Source organism: Enhydra lutris, unplaced genomic scaffold, assembly GCF_002288905.1.
Source record: "Enhydra lutris kenyoni isolate GAN:26980312 unplaced genomic scaffold, ASM228890v2 scaffoldscaffold25, whole genome shotgun sequence".
Lineage (NCBI taxonomy): Eukaryota > Metazoa > Chordata > Mammalia > Carnivora > Mustelidae > Enhydra > Enhydra lutris.
This window is the reverse complement of record NW_019154109.1, coordinates 26,482,177-26,510,134: the sequence shown is the minus strand read 5'-3', so window position 1 is coordinate 26,510,134 and position 27,958 is coordinate 26,482,177. Positions and strand designations below refer to the sequence as shown.

General features: G+C 42.9%; 1 pseudogene; it reads right to left on the bottom strand.

Moving 5' to 3' along the window:
• LOC111150987 overlaps nt 1-26,134 on the bottom strand; it is a 35,642-nt pseudogene extending 9,508 nt beyond the window's left edge.
• Nucleotides 26,135-27,958: the final 1,824 nt, after the last annotated feature.

Below are 27,958 nucleotides of genomic sequence, written 5' to 3'. Positions count from 1 at the left end.
GAGACAGTAAGGGCTATGGCATAAACGAAGAGGCGGATCAGGATGAAGGAAATTGGGATTTATGAGGGCAGGGAAGATTACAGTATTAATGAGGATGGTTGGGGTGTCAGGGGGTGGGGGAGATTTTAAGGAGACACTAAATGTGTCCTTGACATTGATGTCAAGGTTTGAAGGATGTGAATATCTGGGAAATTGTCTTCCAGGAAACTGCTAGAGCATAGACGCTAACATGTGAAAATGCCTGACATGTTTGAAGAACAGGAAGGTGGCCGGATGGGAGTACAGGAGAGAGACAGTAGCAAAAGGTGAGGTCATAGGTAATGGGGACATGTGGAGACTCATAGATAATTACATTATGAGGACTTTGATTGTCTTCTGAGTAAGGTAGAGAGCCAGGTGAGGGCTTTGAGTAGAGACATGACAGGTTATGATTTATATTTAGAGGATTATTTGCACTGTTCTGTTGGGAATAAATTTAGGATAAGAGTGGAAGCAGGGAGAACAGTTGGGAGGTTGTTGCAGTGTATTTGTTTCCTAGAGCTGCTGTAACAAAACATCACAAACTGGCTGGCTTAACAACAGATACTTTCTTCTCCCACAGGTCAGAAGGCTGGAGGTCTAAATTCAAGCTGCTGGCTGGATCATCTTCTGTTTGTAGCCACTAGGGTAGGATCCTTTGTGTGTCTTCTGGTAGCTCCAGGTCTGTGGCTTGTGGCTGCACGATGCCATCTCTGCCTCCATTTTCACATGGCTGTCCTCGTTATGTGTCTCCACCTTACCTTCTCTCTGGGTGTGTCTGTTCAATCCTATCAAATTAAGCTCCCTCCTAAATGGCTTTTTCTTAACTTGATTACACCTACAATGACCCTATAAAGTCACATTCAGAGGTACTGGGGGGTTAGGACTTTAACTTTTTTGTGTGTGTCAGGACTGCACATGCAGTCATCTGGGGATGAAATGATGGATGCTTAGAATAGGGTAACATCAGGGGGACTGGTGGGCAGTGGTTAGATTATGGATGCATTTTGAAGGTAGAACACACAGAAACAGATGCTAGATCAGGTGTGAAGTATGTGAGAAAAGCCAAAGATGGCTCCTGGAAATCTTGTTGAGCAGCTGGAAGAGTAGGGATATCTGAGAGTGAAACACATTTTTGGAGGAGTGTGGATATTAGAATTTTAGTTTTTGATACATTGAGTTTGAGATATTTACTTAGAAAAATGAAGTGGTGTTGAGTGGGAAGCTGAATATATGAGCCTGAACTTCAGGTGAGAGATGGAGGTTAAAGGTAGAAAGGTTTAAATTTGTCAGTCTTCAGCAAACAGAAGAAATTTAAAGCTCAGTGAGCAATTGAGATCACCCAGGAAGTGAGCATCACTAGAAAAGATGACCCCTGTCGGAGCCCTGGGCCATTCCCACATGGAGTTGTGGGTAGAAGAACCCATGAGAGACAGAGGAGGAGGAATCAACAAGGCAGGAGGAAACCAAGACAGTGGGCACCCTGTGAGCCTGGTGAAGAACGTGCAGCCAAGGATGGGAGTGGTCAGCTGTGTTCAAAGCTGAGTGTAGTTGAGGTGAAACAAGGACTGAGAATTAATCATTAAGTCTGCATAGAGAGAAATTTTCATGACTTTGACAAGAATTGTCGGGGAGAGGGGTTGAGGAAAACCCTCTTAGAATTGGTTCAAGGGAGAATGAAAAGAGAGGCTTTGGAGACAGCAAGTTTGGACAATGTTTTGGAGGACTGGGATGGCAGCATGTAAGGACAATGGAGTCAAGGCAGGTTTTCTTCTCCTTGTTTACAGGTCAGAAACACAAACACATGGTTGTGTATTGATAGGAAGACCAGGGGAAGTTGATCTCACCTTCTCTGTGATTGTCTCTCTGTTCTCCTGACACTTCTGCATCCCCTCGTCCTCATGCATCCAGGGTCCTATTTGTATCTCTTAGGGTCGCTGCCCAGGAGGAAGGTCCCATGGTTTGGACAACATCCTGCCTTCTTTTTTTTTTTTTTTTTGGTTTCAGTTTCTTCTGAGCATCTCTTTCTAAAATAGTATCATTATATGGGAGCAACCTAAATGTCCACTGGTGAATTGATGGATACAGAAGATACACATATACATATACACGCAATGGAATATTACTCCGTCATAAAAAGAATGAAATCTTGCCATTTGTGACAATATGGATGGACCTAGAGGCTGTTATGCTAAGTAAAATTAGTCAGACAGAGAAAAACAAACATGATTTTACTTATATGTGGCATCTATAAAACAAATGGACGACAAACAACAAAGAGAGAAATAGACTCATAAATACAGAGAACAAACTGGCAGTTGCCAGAGGGGAGAGAGGTAGGGAGGGGACAGGAGACTTAGGTGAAGGAAATGATAGGTACTAACTTTCAGTTATATAGTAAATTAAGGCACAGGGATGAAAAGTACAGCATAGGGAATATAGTCAGTGGTATAATAGCATTATATGGAGAGAGATGGTAGCTCCACTTGTGGTGAGCATTGCATAATGTATAGAATCATGTCATAATGTTGTACACCTGAAGCTGACATAACATTATATGTCAACTGTACTTCACCTAAAAATATAAAGTAAGGAAGAAAAAAAGAAAATACAAGAACAAAATTAATACAGGAATGGAGAAAAAAATAAGAAAGTCTTTTGTTCAATTTTATGAAAATAAACTTGAAACCTTGGATTAAACGAAGAATAAAATAAGATGAAATAGCATCATCAGATGATTTCTCTGCCTCCTTCAAAGTGTTTAGGGAATGACTGACATCAAATCATGAAGGTGACAGTGTTTTGGATGCTCGGAAACCATACACCCATTTAGTTCATTTTTCAAATATGATTTTAAAAAATCTATCCAAAGCATCCAGAGTCTACATCAGACAGGAGTTCCCTCCTCTCTCCCCCATGGCCTTTGCCTTAGTCAGGTCTTCCACTGCTCTCACCTGGTCTACTTAAGCAGGTGAATTTCCAAATGGTCATCTTTGGCCCAGATGCCTCCTTCTACCCCATCCCGGCACTCATCAGAATCCCCTTTCTAAGATGCAAAGCTAACTCAGGTCTTCTGCTCAAAACCTTTCATTGGCTTGAGCTGTTCCAAAGTACCCATTATCCTCCAAATAGGTCCTTTTGCATCTCTGTCTTTGTTTATAGGTTTTCTCTGGACTGTCTTTCCCTTATTCTTCTGTACTTGGAATGAGTTTATCTTAATCCTTCAATACCAAATTCTAGTGACCCCTTATCCATCAGGACTTTTCTGACTCCTCCACCCAACTGTGGGCAGAATTCATTGCTCTTGCCTCTGGACTTCCAAAAGATTTTATACATTACATTCTAATATATGTTCTTCAAGTATATATCTGGTTCTCCCTTAGATGGTGCTATCTATGAAGATGGAGACTGTGACTGATGCTTTTTGCTCTCACACAAGCCAGTACACTTCCTGGCACGTAGTAGGAGGATTTAACAAAGTGTGTCCCATGGATGCTTCTCATAGCCTGCCTTGGCTCTGTACAGTGTACCCATCTCACCAGGCTGGTGGACATTGTGGAGACTTCTCTTCTGCTCACTGAGTGCTCCTTCCCTGGAAGGTTTAGTATATATACGGGGTCCTTCTCTGCTAACAGAGACATCCCCACTGCCACAATTCCAGCTTCTTATATTGTAGCAGCATTGTGAAAACACATGAAGGTCACTGCTGTCCTTGGGTCCATGGAGAGACCTTTTTCAAAGGTCACAAAGACCAGAAATAGAATGCCAGTGACTCATGTGAAGGTAAGAAAGATATTTTTGGTGGGAGTAGCCTGCCTGTCCCTTTGTAGGTGAGCAGAGACTCACCCTTTCTGCAACTGAGAAATAAGTTTTCTTTGTCCTTGACAGTCAGCAAATGAGCTTCTAAGCTCAGATAGCAAGACATATAGAGCTCCTGACTGTTAGTGAAGATGCAATTTCCAAATGCAATTCATAGCTTGAGTGATTTCCACTGCTCAGACCTTCTTCCATTTCTTATGATGGGGCTGACTGCACTGGGTGACCTTTAAGCCAACCCTGTTAATTAACAAGAAACCATAGACCAAAACCAACAACCGAAACGGAAGCACTTCAGACCCCCAGAATGTCCACTATGCTCAGAAAGTCTAAAATTAGGCCTTATGTTTGTGTATTTGAATTATCATAGATCCCTGGTGCCCTTGGTCATTCAGACACTGTCTGTGCAATTCCTGTAACCCAGAGGGAATAAGGCAAAGGGATATGTACATCTGATGGAACAAAAGAGTTTGGGAGTCTGGAGAATAATATCATCTTTCCATCAAGGCTGCATTAGGCTGTGGTCTAGTCACCGTTGTTTCAAAGTATTTTTAGCTAGGGAATTTGGAAGTTGTTAGTGTCTACTTATCTTTAGAAATGGAAATTTCTTGTGCTGCATTCTCTCTTGTATCTGGAGCCTGCGTCACTGAGTTCTTTCATGCAAGAAAAGGCAAGTGTGTATTGTAACAGGGAGCAGTGGATGGGAGGAAAGGGGTTTGGGTTTGAGAACTAATTCTGCCTCTTTCTAATGAATGATTTTGAACAAGTTACTTAAATGCTATGAACTTCCATCTCCTCTTCTGTTAAGCAGTGATAGTATGCCTGCCCACTGCAAAGGTTTGTGGTTCCCTGTTTGTAGGCTGTGCTCTGCTGCTCTCAGGAAGCCTCATGAGTAAGAAGCCATGGGCCTTTCCTGGTGGGATATCCTCTGTCCATAGGAAGCAGTGCAGTCTCAGGACTTACTGTGCCCACCCAGTAAAGAAGCTTGAGTCACTGATCAGAGAGGCCACCCAGGGGAGTTAATCTGTATTTCTAAACAGCAATCATTCTATCTCCCAATTCACTCATGGGTGCTTGAAAGTCGAATGAGTCAAACAACACCATTTCCTATGATGTTCTCTGTCTTTGGAGGAGGCAACATTTTTTGTTGTGAAGAGATCCTTGTCCTTGAGGATCATTATGAAGGTGACACACAGATGGTTACAGCCTGTGATACAGGGAGGCCATGAAGCAGCAGCACAGACTGAGAGCAGGAGCAAAGGTGTCAATAGTCATTGGAAAGTGTTCATGAAGGTGGATTTAAGATCAAATTTGAAAGAAGATATCATTATAACTCATAAGCCGTATGATCTTGGCCAAGTTATTCAATGTCCTACAGTTGACAAACTATAAGAGACTCTTAACCATAAGAAACAAACTGAGGGTTGCTGGAGGGGAGGGAGGTGGGGGATGGGGTAGCTGGGTGATAGACATTAAGGAGGGCACGTGATGTAATGAGCCCTGGGTATTATATAAGACTGACGAATCACTGACCTTTACCTCTGAAACCAATAATATGTTATATGTTGATTAATTGAATTTAAATTTAAAAAATGGAAAAAAGAAGTTACTCAACCTTTCTGAGCATTCATTTCTTCATATGAAAAATTCAAATATGAATATATTCTGATGATCAGGGTTCTCATGAGGTTTAATGTAATGTTGATAAAACATTTCATGATGTTATAATAAAACATAAACAACACCTACAAATTAAATACATAATATAAATAAAATTACAAATCAATATTAAATTCGTAAATAAACACAACCGATGGGAGCTGTTATTTTTGGCATCGAACCACTTCAGTGAATGGTGCTTGCTGGGTCTCAGTCTGCAGGCTGAGCAGGCACTTAATGTCTTGTGATCAAGTCTACAGAGAATGGAGCCCCGGCTGTTGGTTAAAGTTGAGAAACAGGGAAAAATGAAGTCTGAGTTAATCTTGTGAGCAGGATAACTCAGCCAGGACCCAACACCAAGGACCAAGACAGAAGACCACGTTTAGGGAAGGGCTGCTATGGCGGGTAGGAAGACATGGGCCATGGGCAGCTCTGCTAGTCCAGGTCTAAGAGTCTCCTGCTGGAGGTTAGTGGAGGATGGACAGGTGGGGCACAGCTGCCTGCCTTGCTCTGAGCATTATGGCGCCTCCTTTCTGGTGAGGATCAAGGGGGACCCAACTGAAAAGTGAGGCTGGAACCAGGAAGTGGTGAGACAGGAAGACACTGTAGCTGTGGGATGACAAGAGCAAAGCAGTGTGTGCCAAGGAGCCGAGCAAGAGGTAATCCAGACCAGTCGGCTTGGCTAGAGTGGAATGGTATATCCTGAGGTGGAGGAGTTTGGATTCTATCACACTGAATAGTGGACATTGTAGCTACTGAGCCAAGGAAGAGAGAGACCATGAAAAATCCAGCTTGACAAGACTATTTCAGTGACTGTGAGAAGGATTAAGAAGAGATGAAGGGATGATGGACAGACTGCAGGTAGAAAGTTACTGCCATCCGTTATAGATATCAGTAGGACAAATGAAGCATTCAAAATCCAGGCCAGAGTCAGGGCAGGGCAGGCCCCCTGAGGTTAGATCCAGACCTCTTCTTTTTTTACCCAGGCTTATACCATTCAGTAAATCTTGCATGGAACAGAGGCAATCAAAAAGGTCTTCTTTGGATCTGCCTAGCAAACTGAGGTTTGCAGAACTAAGTGGGAAACAGCATGAAGAATGCAGTCACTCATGGGTCTTCTTTTTCCAAGGGAGCACTCATTACTGTGGCCCAAGAGCAGAGAGGACTGAAGGGAATATAATTGCTTACATCTCTTGAACACACAGGGCCCTCTTAACCAGCTTCTTTGGCAAGATGCTTGAAAAGACAATGGGAGAGAAGAGAAAGTTTGGAAGGGAAAAAGGGCTCTTTTTTTTCAGCAGGAGTTAGATTGTAGAGGAGAATAATTGCAAGATGGAAATAAGGATTGTACCCTCCCTCAGATCAGAGGCATTTTTGGAAACTTCTGAGATGCTGTCAACCCCCACACATCACTATTTGTTTTTGCTGGGATGTGGGGCAGCTGGGAAGAGATTCAATATCTTCCACCTCCTTACTAGATAGAAAAGTTCTGTTGAAGCAGAACATGAAAATGTCAGAGTCTCAATAAAGGTAGCCTAGTGTCATAGAAAAGACAAATTGTGGCTTGGCATACTGGAGTCCTGATCTTCCCTGGGTTCCTCAGGAGTACTGGGACTTGGTCACATCACATCAGCCTTCTTAATACTGGCTTTTTAAAAATCTATAAAATCGTGTTGGAAGATTTCTTCTGCTTTTAAAATTCTTTAACTTTGAAATCTATAATATTATAGAAAGAAAAATGTAAGGGATCAATATTTTCAACATAAAATAGGGTGCATTTGCCTTGTTTTCATGAAAAAATCGGTTTGAGAATCATCACAATTTTATCCATTAAATGGAAAGAATTTTGCCTGTGTCTTTGTTTCTAGGCTCCGGGGTATTATTAATTTTCTGTGACTCACCGGAATAGTAAATGAACCATAAAGATAGGATGATTAGATTTTTTTGCTTGTTTTAGGTTTTCATTCTCTGTTCTTTTAGAAGGCTTATCTTGATTTAAGCTGATTACAAACTATCCCCAGGAATTTTGGTTGAGTCTTAAGTAGCTATGGATTTCAGTTTAATTATTTGCAAACTGATTACCCTTCCTTTTAGCTGCTACAACCTACGTTCAAGTTATTGGCCTTATTATTACTATGGTAATGATGGATGACATCACTGAATCCAGAAGCAGGCAATGCCCCCATATAATAAGTATGTTGTAGAGATTACTCAAAGACGATGTGGGCTTTGGGACTAAGCTCTGGAAGATAAATCTGTTTTGCCCACATAACTTTCTACTTTAAAATAAAATATATTAAATCTCTTGCCATGACATCTTTCTCTAAGCAATACAGGGTATTTCAATCTTGATTCTTGCCTTACTGGAGAGAAGCTATCTGTGCGTGTTTCTTTTTCATTCTAAGAGAAATAAACTCTACTGATTGGGGTGCTTACCATATGCTAGAATCTGGACACAGTGCCTTGCATGGATTGCATCATTTAATCCTCACAAAAGCCCTAGGAAGTGAGTAATTGTTTAAAAAATTACTTTCATATTACAGATACATTTTGTTTCCACTGACCAGAGCCCATGCACTTCATCACCTACTGTACTGCCTCTGGGGAAGGGAGATGCCTGGAATCTGGTGTTTTCATCAACTCATGTCTTCCTCTTTTTAGGTGATAAAGTATAATGGTGACATAGAAATAGAGAACCTTCTTTTTTAATAGATTTAAGAAATCTGAAGAAGAAGACAAAGAGCCCAGTAATTTGTGTTCTTTGTATGAATTGTTTTCTCGAATCAGGAAGCTCTTACCATGAGAATCTTTGCAAGACAGAACATAGCTGGTTGGCAGTCTCCACAATGTGTGTATATCTTACACAGGGAGTTGGGGGGACATGAAGAGATGTTGAGGCTCTTTCGGGAACTTAAAAGCCAATCACATTTAGAGCAACCCGAATTAAGCCTCTCTTTTCCAAGGGTGAGATAAGAAGAGTGCCGTCTAGATTGTGTTTGTAGCGAGAATGCCGGACTGGGCTTCAGGAGGCCAACACCAGGTCCCACCTCTGGTGCAGACCCTGTACACAACTGAGGGTTAGTTGTTGTACCTCTTTGAGGCTCAGTGAAATGGAGGATGGAATTACTGGTGTATAAGATCCTTTACCACGAACACTCATGTGTCTTTCTAGATGCCCTCCCCTTTACAGCAAAAGTAACGTGATGAATCTTGAGTGAGGGGAGGATGGAAACCCTGGGCCTCTTTACTAGTTTCTCTCATGGTGTCTCTCAAGATGCCTCTCTGGCTGCCCAGTCAGGCACACTCATGTGTCTTTCAGTGGCGGGGTGGATCTATTTGTTTCTCAGAACTTCTGTGAGGCTGAAGACAACAGTTCCATTGAAGAGACCAGTGAATCGGAAGCAGAATTCTAGTTCCAATTTCTAGCCCTCCTTCAACAAGGCTACTCTGCCCCAACTCTACATTAGGGAGTTTGACCCTATGTTACCATGAACTTGATAGAAGATTCTCCTGTGATTCCTGCCTCTGTGTGTGCTAATAGTTCAGGGAGGTGCATGAGCTGTATCTTTGCAAAATTTCTCTCTAGAAATGTTGAAGAGAATGGTTCTGATATTTCAGTTCATTACTCCACTACTTGATTGTGAGGTGTCAGTGATAAGTTACTTGAAGGACACATTTCAGAATAAAATGCAGATTAGTCACTCTAGGATCCCCACCCCCCCCCATCTCTTATGTGGCCAGCTTCCCCAGCCTCCTCGCTTTCTTCTTGCCTCTAACTCTTCCCAACTTGTGCTCACCCCTCCACATTGCCACAAATCCTCCTTCCTTAAATACAAATCTGATCATGTTGCTTTCATTATTAAAATCTTCCAGTAATTCAGCATTGTCTATAAGGTAGGTGTATTAGTTTTTTTGGGCTGCCATAACAAAATACCATAGACTGGGTGTCTTATGCAACAGAAATTGATTTCTTACCATCTGGAGACCGGAAGTCTGAGCTCAGGGTGCCAGTGGGTTTGGGTTCTGCTGAGCGCCCTCTTCCTGGCTTACACGTGGCTGCCTTCTTACTGCTCAAATGGCTTTTCCATAGTGTGGGTATGGTGTGGGCTGCCAATCCTATTAGCTTAGGATCTCACCTTTTATGATGTCATTCAATCTTAATTGCCTCCTAAAGTCCCTGTGGGCAAATACAACCACACTGGGGTGTAGAGCTTTAGCATATGAATTTGAGGGAGACACAATTCAGCCCATAGCAGTAGGGTTCAAACTCTTTAACAAAAATCTTAAGTAAAAAAACAAAACAAAACAGAAAAACACAAAAAACAAACAAACAAAAAACCCTTTACTATCCATTTTAATGGAGCTATATCTCCTACCACTTCCTTTTTTACACTGAAATATTCCCCATTCTTGCAACACTCTATTATTTATATAATACTTGTACATATGTGTTACTTGGATCTCATCTCTAAAATGGGAATATAGGGACGCCTGGGTGGCTCAGTTGGTTAAGCAGCTGCCTTCGGCTCAGGTCATGATCCCAGTGTCCTGGGATCGAGTCCCACATCGGGCTCCTTGCTTGGCGGGGAGCCTGCTTCTCCCTCTGCCTCTGCCTGCCATTCTGTCTGCCTGTGCTCGCTCTCTCTCCCTCTCTCTCTGACAAAAAAAAAAAAAAAAAAAAAATTTAAATGGGAATATAAAATACCTATATTCCATGATGGTTATAAGTCTAGCAGGACTATAATAAGTTGTTACTTTAAGAACTGAGCTTAGAATTCCTTTCAAAGAGTGGGAGCTCTCATTATTTAAGAAGCAGATTATTATGGAAAGGGTTACTTGGAAGGTGAGGCCTCTGGGCATAAGCTGATGGGCCAGACTCAGGCTAGGACTACTTAAGAAATGAAGAAGGGTTTGAGGAGTTGGACTCAGGTAATAAAGGAGGAGAAAGCATTAAAGGAAAGTGAAGAGGCATCAATACCAAGTAGGATGACCAACTCTCCATGTCTGCTCAGGACAGAAGGATTTCTCTGGATGTGGGGCTTTCAGTGCTTAAAATAGGGAAATCCCAGGCAAACAGGGACAAGTTGGTCACCCTAGCACCATGTCAGGAGGCAAGAGCCCAAGTGGAAAAGATGGCACATGAAAGAGGAAATCTATAAAGTGGAGAGCAATAATTTAGTTCTATTATTTTGTAACCATAATGAAGTATTAGCCTCGGAAAGGATCATTAATGGCAGGTAAGTTTATTAAGTTTATTAAGTGAAAGGTTGTTGAGAGACTTTATCATGATTCGATCAAGCCGACAATACCTATACCCAATGATTTTTCTTAACATCCCCCAAAGCAGATTCTAGATATTATGAGTTTCCAGTATGATGCAGTCAGACGTACACAACAATATGTAGAAAGTAATCCTGTCCTCTCAAAAAAAAAAATGAGAATCTAATCACACCTCTGGATCTATAAATTTATTCAAAATATAGGGGCTAAAGGATCATGTTAACACTACTGAAAGTCAAACAGCTTTAGAGAAAAAGAGAGAGAGAGAGACAGAGAGGAGAGCAAGCGAGCGAGCGAGCGAGAGAGACAAACCAAGAAACAGACTCTTAACTATAGAGTTAACTTAACAATAGACAACAAACTGATGGTTAACAGAATGGAGGTGGGTAGGGGGATGGGGGTAACAGCTGATGGAGATTAAGGAGGGCTCTTGTGATGAGCACTGGGTGATGCATGGAAGTGTTAAACCACTGTATTATACACCTGAAACTAATATACTGTATATCAACTGTACTGGAATTAAAAATAAAATTAAATGAAATAACATAAGATAACATAAAATAAAATAAATGAGCTTTACAGATTTAGAAAGTGGAAAACTCTGTAGGACAAATGACCCAGTTATTCAATAAGTAAATGTAAAGAAAAAAAAAAAGAGAGGTAACCTCAGAACTAAAAGAGATTTAAGAAACATTGCAACTGAAAGTAATATGCAGACTTTTTAGGTCTTGATTTGCATAAACAAACCGTAAAAGAAAATCGTAACTGGGGAACCTTGGAGAGAAGTTGGATATTTGATGACATTAAGGAATTACCTCTCAATGTGGTCATGCTATTGTGATAAAATAAAAAAAGAAGTCTTTTTTTTTTTTTAAGATTTTATTTATTTATTTGACAGAGAGAGAGAGATCACAAATAGGCAGAGAGGCAGGCAGAGAGAAAGAGGGGGAAGCAGGCTCCCTGCTGAGCAGAGAGCCTGATGCAGCTCCATCCCAGGACCTGAGATCATGACCTGAGCCGAAGGCAGAGGTTTAACCCACTGAGCCACCCAGGTGCCCCTAAAAAAAAAAGAAGTCTTTATGCTTTTATTGTAGTAGTTAATTAGTGCTATGTAACAAATTACTATGCATTCAGAGGCTTAAAAAAACACACACGTATGATCTCAGTTTCTGTAGGTCAAATCTGAATGCAGCTTAACTGGGTTCTCTGCAAGGCTATGTCAGGGTGTCCACCAGGATGGGGAAGGGTCCATTTCTAAGCTTATGTGACTGCTGGCAGAATTCGGCAAGCTACCTGACTGAGGGTCTTAGTCTCTTGTTAGCTCTCAGCTAGAGGCCACCTTCATTTCCTTGCCCTGTGACCCTTTCCCTAGGAAAGCTCATGACATGGCAGCTGGCCTCTGCAAAGCCACCAAGGGAGAGAGTCTCCTAGAAAGATGGATATTGCAGTCTCATGTTACTTAATCATGTGCATTCTGTCTCTTGTGCCATGTTTTATTGGTTAGAAGTAAGTCTGGTTAGAAGAATGTCCTGCCCACACTCAAGAGAGGGGGATTATACAAAGATGTGAGCACCAAGGAATGGGAACCATGGGAACCACATTAGAGTCTGTTTGCCACATATACTGAATAAAATACAATATATATATATATATATATGAAAATAGTATCGCTTCTGGTAATAATACTATGTTTGGAATTTGCTCTAAAATGATCTGGTGATGGTAGGAAGGGGAAGAAATTGATTAGATAAATTCAACCATGGATGGTTGAAGCTCGGTGATTGAAATGTGAAGGTTTGCTACACTCTTTTTTCTTTTGCATCTGTTTTGCTAGTTTTCAGAATAAAATGCAAGATAATGTCACATACATTATTTAAAAGAAGGAACTGAGAACCAGGAAGGATTGGAAAAATTATGAGCCCCTTGAGACTCCTTGGAGATACTGAGAAGGGCTCTGAGTATCCGGATACACTTAAGATGGACATTCAAGCCAACTGTTACTTCCATGTGAAAAGACAAGACTTTAGGAAGCTGGAGCACTTAGGGACCGTCTGGGGCTGACACTTAGGTGGTATAGGCTTAGATCTATCATAGCAGCTGGCATATGATAGGTGCTAATAAATGGTCACTCTTGTTACTGGATGTCCTGTAAGGTGCCTAATAAGGGGCATAGAAGTGAACTCATGTAGATCCTTTTGTTCTCAGAGGTTTTGTGCTTATTCCTTTTCTTTCTCTCTCTGCAAGTTCCCATGCCATATTTGGGTTTTATATCACCCTTAGGAGCTACAGGACATTAGATCTATTGTAAAAATCTACTACTAATTGATTACTTGTACAAATATCAGAAGGTGTGCTTCCGGTGCCCCATAAGTGATATTTAATTCCCCCTCTATCTCTGATCTTCTCACCAAGATACAAAGCACCAGAGATGAAGGTTAGTGATAAACTCTGTCCCCCGACCCGTCACTGTCCCCACTGCCCTCTCAGACTCTGGAAGGGCAGCAGATGGGATCCAGATGCTTAAGCTAACCCACAATGCCATCAGTAGAAAAAATGCATTAATTAGTGGCAAAACCCTACCAGGAAAGGAGGAAATGTTACAGATACTCCTGAGGAGGCCAGAATTAGGAGAGGGGAGGAAATGGAGTGAGACCTCGCTTCATCACAGAAATCACTTTCAGACTGGCAAGAACACAAACATGGTGATTAGAGGAAGTGTGTGCTAGGGGGTTTGTTATTCCTGTGGCTGCCTTAACTTGCTGAACTTATCTCGTTAGCAGGTGAGGAGAGAGAATGCTCTGTCCCAGACTCTTGCATATCTTGGAGTTGATGTGCTTCTGGAAATGAACTGGGTGCTGAGAAAGTGATCCAAATGAGAAGGAATCGGATGCGTAGTCAACGGTATTTCCCCACGGAGCTTCACTCCTTAAAGTAAGAACTGGAGAGTCAGATGATGGGAAATGAGAGGCTGGGTTCCCACTTTGAGAAACAAAGTTGTCAAAACCCAAGGGCTCTGGAAGTGAGTTAAATCCCCCTGAAATCTTCAATCTGGGCTCTCATATTGGTTCATCATATGTAGAAAAATGGAACACAAAAGAGTCTGCAATGATCTACAAAGAATTATTTAATGATTTACCGTGTTTGTCAATTAAATGTTCAACCTGAGGATAGGAGAGAATTTGACGAAGATTTCACAGTATCCCCTCTTACAGTCTCATCCCTCACCACACACATACACACACTTTAAGGAATGATATTATGTGCAGAACCAAAATAATAGCTGTCACATATATGCCTCTTAGAGATCAAGACCTCACATGTTACTTCACTGAATCCCTAGATAGTATGGTGTGTGGCAATAAAATGATAAACAATTCCCATTTTACACAATAGGAAACAGAGATTTGCAGTCTGGGGCAATAGGTCTGAGAACAATGACTCTGATAGAGTATTTGTAAGTATCATCTGGAGGAAACTCTTGAGTGAGATCATCCAGTTCCCAAGTTGAAGATTCTGAACTTGACTCCAAGTCTACCTTCCTGGCTTATATTATTTCTTGCCAGTGTCTCTTACTCCATCATCTCCATGCTCAGAATGGATGGGGACTTAATCAGAAAGGGGAAGTTATGCCTACAATCCTGAGCCATCCCATAGAAACATGTAAGCACTCCTGAGTCCCACAGATCCAGGTCCCAGGCAGTTGGGGTGATGCTCTGATCCATGACTTGATGGGATTCCTTTGTAACTAGATTCAGAGAGGCATCCATCTGGGGAGAAGACGATGAGTTAATTGGTGGTAAAAATAGGACAAAATAGATATAAACGCTCAACATATAAATACCTTGTCCATCTCAGCAAAGTCCTTCTTCTTTCTCTCACACACACCTCCTACTGCCATTTGGTGTCAAGTGTTTTCCTTTGATCTCCCTGAAAAAAATGTAACCAGTTTACACCCTAGGAGAGTTGAGAATATAGGGGGCAGAGAGGTATCTATGATAAGCTCTGCTCAGGGACTGTCACATTCTATAAAGTTCCTGGGCTTGATTCAATCCCTACAGACCTTGGCAGGGCATCTGCTTTGGCCTGACTGACCTTTCTTTTGGCTGTCATCGAGCCCCCTCAGGGGTCCCAGGTTGACTTCTTCAGGGTCTTGTTCTTAAACTGATGATTAACAAGATGTAAGGTCAAGGTTTCCCAGAGGTCTGGCATACAAAGACACAAGAACAAAAAGTCTTGAGATTCCACAGGTAGAACTCCAGTGACAAACTAATGAGCCTTAGGATAGATATTTGGAGCAGGAGTTTTACCCAGGCCTTCCTTAGGTCATACCATAAAAGTGTCTGTTTAATGATAACATTATTCTCGTGATTGAGAATGATCTTCCGCATGTAATTTTTCAGTCAAAGAGAAGGAAGATTGCAGAGCAAACACTGAATTAGGAGTCAAGGCAGCGAGGTCTAAGTCCAGACTCTATTTCTAACTAGCTGTATCTCTGAAGAGATACAGGAGTTAATTAACTAGGAGTTAATTTCAATAGCCCTCAGTTTCCTATTTTGTCAAGCAAGTAGTTTTCACTACATGACTTTAAAATGGCCACATTCCCAAATTCTTGTCAGAGTCAATGGATGAAAATTGTGGAAGCTGGTTCTCTCTAAAATTGTCATTGGTACTTTGAGACCATCTGTTTTCCACAGTGCCTGAGGTTCCTCCTCTGAAAAGTGTGTGTTGGGTTCCCTTGCCCCTCTCTCTACTGCCGGACTGTTAGAGAAGACCTGTGGAGTGAGGACCCACAAATCATCCTGAGCTGGTCAATAGCTCTGCTAACAAGCAGCCATACACATGTGGCAGTGTCCCCCATCTTAGATGGCCTCCATCACAGGGTAAAGAGTGTCTGCCTGCACAACTACTGGGCAGAACTGTCCTTCTCATAACACACAGGAATATTTAATAGGAATCTAAATGTTCTATATGATGAAAACCAGTTCCTTTCCAGGTGATTTTGACTACATAAAACTCCATCCTATTCATTAACAAGAACATGTTCTGCTCCAGAAATCCTTTTATATCTACCTGAAATCATCCGCTTTCAAATACAAGCTTGGACTAGGGCTATGGCAGGGCTAATAGAAGAGACATGCTTTTGCATAAACAGGAGTGTATATTTGAAAGGAATACATTAACCTTTCCCAATGCAAATGATAGATCCTTTCAACAGTCTCATGATAGTCTGAGCCCTTAAAGGGGCAAGGGACAAAAACTGCCCCCAAAGTATACTCTGTGCACTGCAAGATGACCTTAAGTGTGAGTGTTGCCAAAATTGGTAATAAAGTAGTTTCCAGGCAAATAAGTTAATTGAATGGAGTATTGAAGAAAATTAGTTCTTGATATAATCTGCCAAATTATTATTAAGATCCAAATAATTTGGTATAAGCATGACTCTCCATTCTGATGCAGCCAACCATCTGCTGTCAGAGTGGGCAACACTCACACTCATTTACACATTCAAGAAGGTCCACTTTATTGACTTATCCTTCAGGGACCCTCCCTCTTGACTCTTCTCTCATGAATTCCTCCTAATAGTGATGGAAAATGGAGGATATTGTAACATCTGATTACCAGGATTCTCTCCTTCATTCAAGAGAGGACAGGTATATATAAGGATGTTTATGTGTTCAGCTCAGGCTGGGGAAATGTTCCCACTCTCTTCTGGGTATAAAATGGGAATGAATGATCATCATATCTTGGACATCACCAAGCAGAATATACATAGAAACTGTAGGCTCAGATAAATTTTTATTATCATATGTGAGCATAAGTTAGATGAGAATCTTTCAAAGTATGGTCTTCAGACTGGACCAGCAGCATCAGCACTACCCAGGAACTCATGAAAAATGGAAATTTGCAGTCCCTGCCTGCTAAATAGAAAGTCTTGTGGTGAGACCTACAATTGTGAGCAAGCCCGCCAAGTAATCCTCCTTTGTACAAAAGCTTGAGAACTACTGACTTAGACCATATGCCTACCAGAGAGATCCTACCCCTAGAGAAAAGACTCCCTAAATAGTGGATAATTAGGATTCATAAATAGAGGCCAGTATTCCTAATTTATAGTCTTCAATGGGCTAATGTTAGTGACCTTTGGTCAAATTCAGGAGTACGCAGGTACCTAATCAATGATCTCAGAAGACGTGTGAGATATCAGGTCTCAGTATCTAGTTTCTAGTAGGTGATGACATTTGGTTTTGACTGAGGGTTCATGTGGGTTAATTCAGAAAAACAGTCAGTGGTTAAGGGTATTGGGAGCAGGGGAATCTCCTAGGGGCAAAGACTTAAAGACCTAGACATTGGGTTAGGGCATAGAGAACAGGATTTGTTGGGTTTCTAGTCCCATCTTATACTATGCACAAGGATTAATTTGAAATGGATTAATGACTTAAAAGTAGGACCTGAAACTATAAAACTAGAAGAACGTAGAGAAAAAGCTCTGTGACATTAGTCTTGGCAGTGATTTTTTTTTTTTTTTGATATGACACCTAAAGCAACAGAAGCAAAAATAAACAAGTGAGACTACATCAAACTCAAAAGCTTCTGCACAGCTAGCCATCCTGCACCACTCCAGGGTTTCTCCATATCTCAGGACAGCAAGATAGAGGGATCTTATAGGTTATCTAGCTCAAGCCTTCCAAGCCTGGATAATCAGCAGAATCATCTATGGAGACTTTTGAAAATCAATTTCTGAATTGCACTCCATATCTCTGAGATGGGAGCTAGAGGTGTGTAATTTCGAGAAGTTACTTGGGTGGTTCTTGCATTGTCAGTATGGGAACCACTTCTCACTGGTTTGACTGCTGAGAATATTGGGGCACAAAGAGGTTGCATCCAAGGAAAGCCTCATAGCCAGGGGATGGGAAGACAGCTCTCTCCCCACACTATGTCATCTCTGGTTTCTTGTAAGACTAAACTATGTTCCACTTGCAAACTTCCAAAGTCTGGGCTCCATACACCTGAATTTTTACTCTTTTAGCTTTTCACATTGGGCCACCTGTCTTCCCCTTCCTCGTCGCTGAGGCTCATGCTACACAATGGGAGAGTAAAAATCAGGAGAATCAGATTTTAGCTCTGGTTCTTTCTCTAATTCCTTGAGAGAGATTATGAAAACCTCAGTTTCCTTGGTACAAAATAACGTTATGGTAATATCTGCTCCACTGAACTTGTAGAATCTATTTAGATAAGTAGCAAATAAAATAAAGGCTTTTTATACCAGAAAGGAGGACACAAATATACGATAAATATAATGCTAGTGGTGGTTAGTGTTCTATGTACCTTCCTCTTAAATCGAGATCCAATAAATCCTTCATAGGAAATCAGCCTACATCCTTTATGGAGCATCTGTTATTTATTTTTATTTTTATTTATTCTTTTTAAAGATTTTATTTATTTGAGAGACAGAGAGAACATGAGCTGGGGGGTAGGGCAGAGGAAAAGGGAGATGGGCAAGCAGACTCCCTGCTGAGCATGGAGCCCAGAATTGGGGGGTGGAGGGCTTGATCCCAGGATGCTAAGATCATGACCTGAGCCAAAGTCAGACACTTAAATGTCCAGCACCACCCAGGTGCGCTATGAAGAATCTCTTATTTTAAAAGACTGCACTAAAAACTAGGGATTCTGGAAATAAATAAAAGATATGGCTTTTACCTAGTAGAATTTCAAAATTATGTAGTGAGATACACCATGAACACATATAATGTATCCTCCAAAGATCCACATCAACACATGAATATTGAGCAGATGATATGAAGAGCTAGGTGTGACTCATTCCTAGAAGGGTGTCCAGGGTATACATTTCCTGTGATGCCACCTTCTCTGGGTCATGAATCCCTTTGAGAATCTGATGAAAGCCTGGGATCCTATCCCCAGAAAAGCAAACATATGAAAAGTGTACATATTCATCAGGACTCAAAATTTGTGTAAAAATACCACTTCAGGTTATTGACAAACTCCCTTGGAACCCACCTATAGACTTCTTGGTTAAAAACTCTTGATTTTGAAGAAGGTACTGGATAGTCATTCACTAAAAGGAGGAAACTGTGTGTTCCTAGAGGGCTTTGTGAGAATCCTGTGGTTGATATGTCCATGCTTTTCCTGTGACTCACTTTAACCAACAGAATATGATAGAAATAATTCTGTGCCAGTTCAGGACCTAAGCCTTAAAAAGGCATGGTAACATTGATTTTTTGTGCTTGGGGGAGCCCTGAGCTGCCATGTAGAAAGTCTTGCTTGCCAGCAAGAAGACTTGGAGAGACCAAGTGGAGAGAGAGAAGGGAGAGATGGCCAGTTCTACCAACATTCCAGATCAGCCCAGCTCTCCATCTGTCTTTGCCAAGGCATATGATCTTGGATATTCCCACCAACCAAGATGCCAGATGACTACAGTCTCAGCAGGGTTGATGTAGAGCAGAAATGCCCAGATACAGACTCCAGGAACCCATCAAATCATGAGAGATAATAAAACTCTATTTGTGTGAAACTATGAAGTTTTGGGGTGGGTTGTATACAGCAACAGGGACCAGAAACAAAAGGCTACCACAAAAGCAGGGAACTAGGAATTCAAGAGTTCCATGATGTGATGACCAACTGGCCCAGAACAGGGAGAAGTGGGACAGTAGGAATGAGAAATGCCAAGTTTATGCCAGGCTTTGAGAGTTACAGAAAATTATTATGTTCCCAGGCATCTCTTATGTCTGGAAGCAGGACGTGTGTCACTTTCTAACAGGCTCATCTTTCGGGTGAGATGAAGTAGAGGGTGCCAAGGGAGAGCAAGAACTATCACAGTCTGCATTCACCCACACACAGCTGATTCATATATGGAACATGGGACACCCACCCCAACATGCTCTAGCCCAGAGAGAGCTTTGTTTTTGATCCCTGAGAAGGCCAAAAGCATCTGATGTCTCTTTATGTCCCTCATTTTCACTTGTTCATTCATATAATTATCAGGAAAAGCTCTTGCTTCCAGCTTTTAGAGAATGAAAGAAGAATTCCTCTTTGGAGTAATTTACCAAGCCATCAGTTGCCCCTCTTGGGGTCCTGCAGAGAGGGAAGAGAAGGGCAGAGACTCAATTGCCTCTGCTTTCATCTTGAAGAGAACTTCTATGAGTTACTTTCACAGGCCAATGGAGCACTCACAAAATTGGTATTCAGACTGGTCAATTCAGGCACAGCAGGGCTAACAATATTGCCAGTTTGAGGTTGGAAGGGACAGTGCCAGCGATGGCATAAAACTAAGGACAAGGTCAGAAATTCTTAGATGCCCTTTCTTTTATTATTATTATTATTAAAGGTTTTATTTATTTATTTGAGGGAGAGCTGAGAGCTGAATGTGGGGCTTGATCCCAGGACCCTGAGATCATGACCTGAGCCAAAGGCAGATGCTTAACCAACTGAGCCACCCAGGTGCTCCTTGGTTGCCATTTCTAAAATTCTTTCCCAACCACAGCTTCTGAGAAGCTTCATAGAGTAGTGACAAAAGTCTCTCCCTCAGAGATACTGGAATTTTGTTCTGGTTCCACTACGGATCCTCAGGCAGGTCTTGGGCAAGTCATTCCTTCTCTCAGGGCTTGCTTTGTGATCCCTTGTTGGTAAAATTAGGAAAATGTGTTTCCCAAACACAACCTGAGACCAGTGTTTCTCAAACTTCATTGTGCAAACAAATCACCTGGGGATCTTGTTAAAATGTAGATTCTGATTCATCAAGTCTGGGAAGGGAATTGCGATTCTGCATTTCTAACTACCTCCTGGCTTACACCAATGCTGTTGGCACATGGGCTGCACTTCAAATAGCAAAGGACCAGTTGATCCCCCAAAGACCATCTTTCAGGTATGTGCTTCTGATGCCATTGGTTCTTTGCACCCTGTATCCATGAGCATTCCCTTTCCTCCCTACCTCTGCAAAAATACAAGCATTTCTTTGGGTAAAGAGGCCCAGGGAGTTTCTAGTGTTTGTCAGGTGTTTGTCAAAAATATGGTGCCAACTGGGTGGCTCAGTCGTTAAGCGTCTGCCTTTGGCTCAGGTCATGATCCCGGGGTCCTGGGATCGAGCCCCACATCGGGCTCCCTGCTTGGCGGGAGGCCTGCTTCTCCCTCTCCCACTCCCCCTGCTTGTGTTCCCTCTCTCTCTGTGTCTCTCTCTGTCAAATAAATAAATAAAATATTAAAAAAAATATGGTGCCAAGCTATACATTCTGACCACATGCAAATGTGTGGCTCCCAGTCTGACCTGGACCATGAGTCTGACGTCTGATGAGAAGCACAATGCTTGGATCCTCTCCCAGGCAGCTAAATCATATAGGACTGCAAAAAGAATGCAGGTCCAGAAACAATGGAAAAACTGTCCTTCGGCAAATCAGCTCAGCAGAGCAACACCCCACACTGGAAGTTATCCTCTTACCAACAAGCATGCAAATGACTTCTGACACCCTTTTGCTAACACCACTTCAATGCAGACATATGGGAGGATATTGAAGTAGAAAGCTGCCCTTTCAGATGACAGCAATTATTATTCCATTTCCAGGAACTCCTTTCTTCGTTCCCATAGCAACTCAGACCAAATTAGCTTTACTGGCACTGATCGGGTTTGGTTTGGAGAGGCAGCCGCGAGACCATCCTCAAGTAGGAAGAACCATTGCCTGCTCTGCCTGCCATGTTACCCCTTATGTTCACCCTGCTCACTTTGTACGTGATTTATTTGAATTTGTGGGGGTCATAATATGGTTCTCTAGTCCAGGAGACAGATATTCTGGCTTTATAGAAATATAAATCTTTCTTTATATAAACATGAGTATAAAGGGTCCTCGTTCAGAGGCTTGGGTCTCCCTTCCTTAAGGCCCCTGTCACAGTGGAGACTATCAAATAAAGGATGTGCTCATCACTCGTCATAGAGAAGAGTAGTGAGCATGCCGCCCACAGGGATGGCCTCCCGCGTCTACGTGGCCCATCCATACCCATGGCCACGTGCATATTTGGTCCACCCATACCAAGGGCCACTTGTGCAGAGGTGGGGCAGAGACAAACCAACCTGCTCCCAGACTGCACTAAGAGCAGACAGAATACAAATCTCTCTCACTTACTTTGTCACTTTACTGAATGCCCATTTTCTTTCTTTTCTTTTCTCTCTTCCTTTCTCTCTTTCTTTGTCTCTCTTTCTTTCTTTCTTTCTTTTTTTGGAGTGTGAAGGGCTTCCTGGCCACCGGGAGTCCCTGTTTCTGCTGTAATACACCTGAGAAGGGAGATCCTGCCCTGGGAACAGTGCAGAACTAGAAGTCTGACGATTCTTCTAACTTCGGCTTCACTGCTGAAGAGCCATGCGACCTTTAAAGAGTCACTCCCTCCTTTTTGGTCTGCAAGATGGAAGGCTAAGAATAGATCCTGGAGAGTAACTCCTTAGTAGTAATATTCCTGATGATAAAACAGCAAATATTAGTAAGGGAGATGATGAGGTCAGAGTGTTCATTCTTTCAGATGAAGAAATGTAGGAAAAGATTCCATTCCACCCCCTCTGCTTCTATCTTTACCTTGCCCCTCTGTCTGTGACCAGAATTCCTCCTTCTACGCCCACTTACACAGCAAGAGCTCCCATGTCGACCAACAGAAGCAAACCACTGAGGAGGGAATGTGTGTGTGGGGGGGTAACCAAGAGCATATGGACCCAGATTAGAATGCCCTGGTGCATTTAGGTGTTTGGAAAATCAGTTACTCAAATGTAGATGTGGTTTGGGAATATTGACTGCTTTGAGTACAGAGCTTCCGGCCCCTTTATCTGGGCTTCTTTGAACACTCATCGAGACAGCCGGTTTCCTGTCTCTCTTATTCCTGGCTTGGCATGGATCTAGGAGGAGCTCTTCCACTTTTTTGCCCAAAGTCTTAAATGAGATTGTGCATGTTCTGGAAACTCAACTTCACTGTTACCCTGTATTTGGGGGTCCCTGATTTGAAACTGTCATGTAAGTTGAACATCCTTCTAATGAGGAACCCACGGGAGATAGAAAACCAAAACGACCTGTTCCACAACAAACTAAAACTGGAGAATAATGGGGTTCCATCAAATCACCCATGGGCATCATTCTTTGTATTTTTATGTACAGTGCCTGGCCCAGCACGGTGAGTAAAGCACTGGCCAAGGCTGCGATGTGGCCTTCCCCGGGTCATGGATCCCTTGGCGCATCTGAGGAAATCAGATCCTATTGAGATCCTATCCCCAAAGAAGCGTCCATGTGAAAATTGTGCCTCTGGAGAGCACCTGCGTTTCTGCTCCCACGTATGGGGGCTGTGATTGCATTTCCTCATTTGGTCCTCCCTGCAGCTGTCAAGGCTGTGTTCTTTTCTTTGGCCTCAAGGGAGTTCAGGATACTAAAGCAAAAAAACAAAAAACAAAACAAAACAAAAAACAAACAAAAAACTAGGTCACAAATTGCTTCCATCTCTTAGAAGAAAAGAGTTAAATGACACTGTTGTTCTTTCTGCTCCTCTTATCCGGAGATAACAGTGAAATACGTGTTACTTCAGAAGAGTAATTATGAATGTGTGAAAAGCTATGGTGATTCAATGCCAGAGCGCATTAGTCAAAAACCCCTTGGCAGAGCTGAAGTGTGTGGCCTACCTACACCCAAAAGCTTCCAGAGCTGGAAACCAGATGATAATGAAATTTAATCACCATCATCCTGTGAGTCAGAGGCAAGTAAGCTGGCAGCCCCAGGAGTGGTCCAGGTGCTCCTGGCCGTCTAAGGCAGAGAAAAGAGAGCTCTTCAAGAGCTTCTCCAGCTCCTCTTCCTCCCCTGGATTCTCCCAGGCACCAGCACCACCCCAAGGATAATGATCTTCAAGGAGCTCTCCCCTGATGTGGCCGATGCAGCACCTGCTAACTCTTGAGATTTTGATGTAGCTCAGATCCCTGCCTGTATGTAGAGCTCTGGTGTGAGAAAAGTTTCCTGTGTGGAGACATGAGGTTGAAGAAGGAAGCAGGTGGTGAAGTGGCTTAACTACCCTTCCCTTTCCCCCCCGCTCCCTTCTGTTCTTACGCCGCAGTGCCAAACCTTGCTGCGGGTCAGAGAGCCCAAGACCCTTGAGGGAGCTTGCTCCTGGTCCCCAGCCAGAGCTCCCAGCAAGCACCATCTTTGTGATTACCTCTCAACACCTATCTATTCTTGAGCTCCTAAAGGGCCCCCAGACGGTCAGGAAGTGAGGGAACCATGCCTAGGGGTAGGATGCATACATCTGTACATGAGCACACGGGGCTGTGCTGTCTGAAACACCAGGCTGCCATTTACAGCAGGGAGAAGTATGTGCCAGACTGCCAGAACACACAGCCATGACACTGGGTTTTGGCAAACCAGGTAAGGAAAACGTGTGTCCCGAGGAAATAGCGACCTGGCATAGCTACCTTTGATTCTAGGGATCCCCAGAAGGCAGAAGGGAGAGAGGTGAGAAAGAATTCTACACTGCTTGGAAACTACATGATATTTAAAGAGTCTTAACCTAATGCCCCAGGTGGGGAGGGGAGATTGGTTAATCACTTCCCCTACTTTGGTGGGAGACATTGGGCACAGCCATTCCTGATCTAATACCAGCCAGGTGCCCAAGAGCATTCCAGAGGGATAAGGGATAAAGATAAAGTGGCCCCTGGAAGTGGAGAACCTGTAAGGTCATCTTCCCTTTAGGACCACTAGGGCAGTCCAGTCTAGGGGTAGACAGCAGGGTGTGCTGAAGGTAAGGCCACATCTGGCTTGGGAAATGATAGGCCAAATGGAACAGATGGATTCTGCGTCCCATTCTGCAAAGCCATCCTGCTTTGGAATGCTCCACACCAAAACAAAATAAAGTTCTAATGGAAATCTCACGGGACAGAATTCAAGTGGTTTCTTGGCCAGTTCAGGTGCACCCACATGCTTTTCTGCAACCAAATAAAGTGTAATGTTGGAGGACTGGAGCAGGGCTAAAGCCCTTACAGTGTCCTATATCTTATGAACCTAAATACTCCCTCCCATGCACCTCACACAGCCGACTACAAACTCTCGTCATTGCCAAAAATTCAACTAATCAGAAGGAATTGGCACATACTTAATTATACCCTCCCACTTTTTATCGTGAAGAATCATAAAGTTATGGAACTTAAGGCTCCAAATGGGTGGCTGGAAGAAAAATGGTAGCAGTTGTGGAGTATATGTTCTCTGTGGAAAGAAAAAGGTTGTCCCCGAATCAAAAAGGCAAGAGTGGGGGGTGGTCATCATTGCCAGTTTTCAAATGGGAAGTCAGAGAACATTAGAAGAAAGAGAGGGTCCCTTTGTACCCTTAGCACAGTGACAACATTTTCCCCAATCCACCAATCTCTTGCTGGACTCTTTCCCTAGTGTTTTCTCCTCTCTACACTGCATCTGTCACCTTCTGCTCTGCTCTGTTTAAAATCAGCTCTCAGCCCTCCTTGCACAGACTTTTTCCTTTAGACTAAAGCGTAGGCATTGGAAGGCCACTCCCAGCTGAGGGCTTTGGAATGTAACCTGGTTTCAGTCCTGGGGAGCTCAATGCCAGAGAAGATCCATATTTGGGCAAAGGTACTTCCATGGAAATCCGCCCCCCCCCCGCGCCCACCCCCATCAAATCCTCCCCATTCCAGGTTTGCCGTGAGCAGCACAGCCAAGCCATGTGTCCAGGGTGGGGCTCTTTCCTCAACAGAACTGATGAAGCCAGAAGGCAAAAAGACAGTGTTGACTTTTTTGACCAGTTCTCTTAGGGGGGGGGCGGGGGGCAATACTTGGACCACAGGTAAACATTCTTCCTTCTTTGGCACCTTCCACACAAAAGGAACACTGCCAATTTGGAGGGTCTACGTTTTCCAAAGACTGGAAATGTTCTTTTAAAAATCTCATTACATGTGTATTTGCAGAGCCCTAGGAATTCATGTGTCTAAAGAGACAAATCGCCCTTGTTTCATCTCTGGTCTTGCAAGGTTGCACGCACTACCCGACTTTCCCATCTTTGCGTGTCACCTCTCCCTGGAATCTCTGGAGTCAAGGCCAGGGCACTCTTCTGAAGCACTTAGCAAGCCTCCCTCTGAGCAAATGGCGTCAATGGAAAAGTCTATTGGTGAAGCAAGGAAGGTGACTTCTGGAGAGAATCAAAGGCGGTTCGCTGGGCTTCTTGCTCAGGATGGACCTGTCAGAGTGGAGCACATTGCTTTTTTCAGTACACCCAAGGCATCTGGCTCTTGCCTTAACCGTTGTCACTATCTTTAGCACAACTTACAGTCATGAGCCTTACAGCCATGGGCACTGGCCATATTCAAGTAGTTGGTCCACATCCCCCTAATCGTCATTGCCATGCCTTCTAGGATTCTTGCCCATTCACCACCGTGATGCCTTTATTCCCTCCCCATCTTATTTCACGACAGCCACATGAAACGCATATCAAACCTCAGATGTGCATTCATATTAGGACTCATTGGCTGTGGCCCCCAAATGACAAGACATCATCCCAGCCACCAAAGAGCTGCTACTCAGAAGAGGCCAGCATGACAGAATGACAGTGTGGTGAGTACAAGTAGAAGCAGATACTCCATCACGTGGTAGCTAGAGGACAAATGAGTTAACTGTGTGTGTGCACATGGAGAGGGTCAGAAGGAGCAGCCTGGGGGGAGGCAGAGAGGGGATGTTGCTCAGAGAAAATCATTAGGAAAGATGGGGTGTGAGTTGAATTTGAAGGTCAAAGAAGAAGTTGCCAGACAAGGCAGAAGGAGCAACATGTGCGAAGGAGTTGAAAAAGCCTTTTGGATGTTCAGGAGACCACCAAAACAGCACAGCATCCTGGAAAGAAAGCAAAGGCAGGCAGAAACCAGCCTAAGAAGGAATGTGTATGCTGTATAAGATTTAAATCTCCCTGAAATATTATGGTCTGAGTTAAGGAGGTGAGAGAGTAATTTAAGGATTTATTTATATTTTGGGGGGTTGGAGGGGGCTTGATCTCACTATCCTGAGATCATGACCTGAGCTGAGACCAAGAGTTGGATGCTTAACCAACTGTGCCATCCATGCTCCCAGAGAGTAATCTAGAGCTAGTAATCTAGAGCTGGTAATCTAGAGCTCCCTGAGATTAATCTAGAAAGTACTTCTAGAAAGAAGTAATCTAGAGAGTAATCTGTACTAACACACTTCAATCTGTGACAAGCTTCTTCTGGATCAGTAGTTCTCAAGGGATAATCCCTGGACCAGCAATATTAGCCCTATTTAAGAACTTCCTAGAAAGGCAAATTCTCATACCCTGTACCCGACTCGCTGAATCAGAAACCCTCTGACTGGTTTCAATACGCACTGGAATTTGAGAACCACTAGTCTAAATCAATCAGTTCCTATTAAAGTTTGTATGGGACAGGCAGACAAATGAGGCAGGTAGAGAGATCAAGTAGAACACAGACTTCATGTCACTTGCTTGATTAAAGACTAGATTACGGAAATCTTCCTTTAAGTAGTTCAAAAATCAGGCAAGAGGGTTTCATGAAGGAAAAATTATTTGTGAGATGAGTGCAGTTTAGACACAGAAGCATTTAGTAAATAAAGCCACAGGCCAAAAGATAAATAAATGTTCAACATAAGTCAACACTTGTCATAAAACTTGATGGAGCCCTAGCCTGATGTAAGAGAAATGAGACTACAGGGGAATGCCTTCAAGGGAATAAGCCAGTGAACTGTTCCTCAGACTCCTGTAATTCTCCCTTGTTATTCTTACTCAGATCCAGTGGAAAATTTCTGGCTATTACCCTAATCCTTCTTTGGAATCAAATAGAATGTATTTAGGCCATGAAATCTTTGGCCTGGGAGTGGGGGAGGGCTGGCGAAGGAGGCTTGGGCTATCCACCACGTGAGAGACCTGACACATGGGGGTGGCTGGTGAGCCGGAGCTGCTGCAAAGAAAATCATTATTTTATAGAGATCGAAACCTATTTCCTACAGGGATTAATCAAGACAAAAGCAATCTAAATCCCATGAAAACACCCTTGATCGATTCTCCCCTCTGTGTTCTCTGATCATGGAGGGAGATGAACTGCCTGAAGCCCCTCTCCATCCTCCCTTCCTGAAGCCCTGCTTGATCTTCCCTCTTCGTGTTCGTCCATAGGGGAAGCTTATTCTCATAAAGTCAGTAGTTG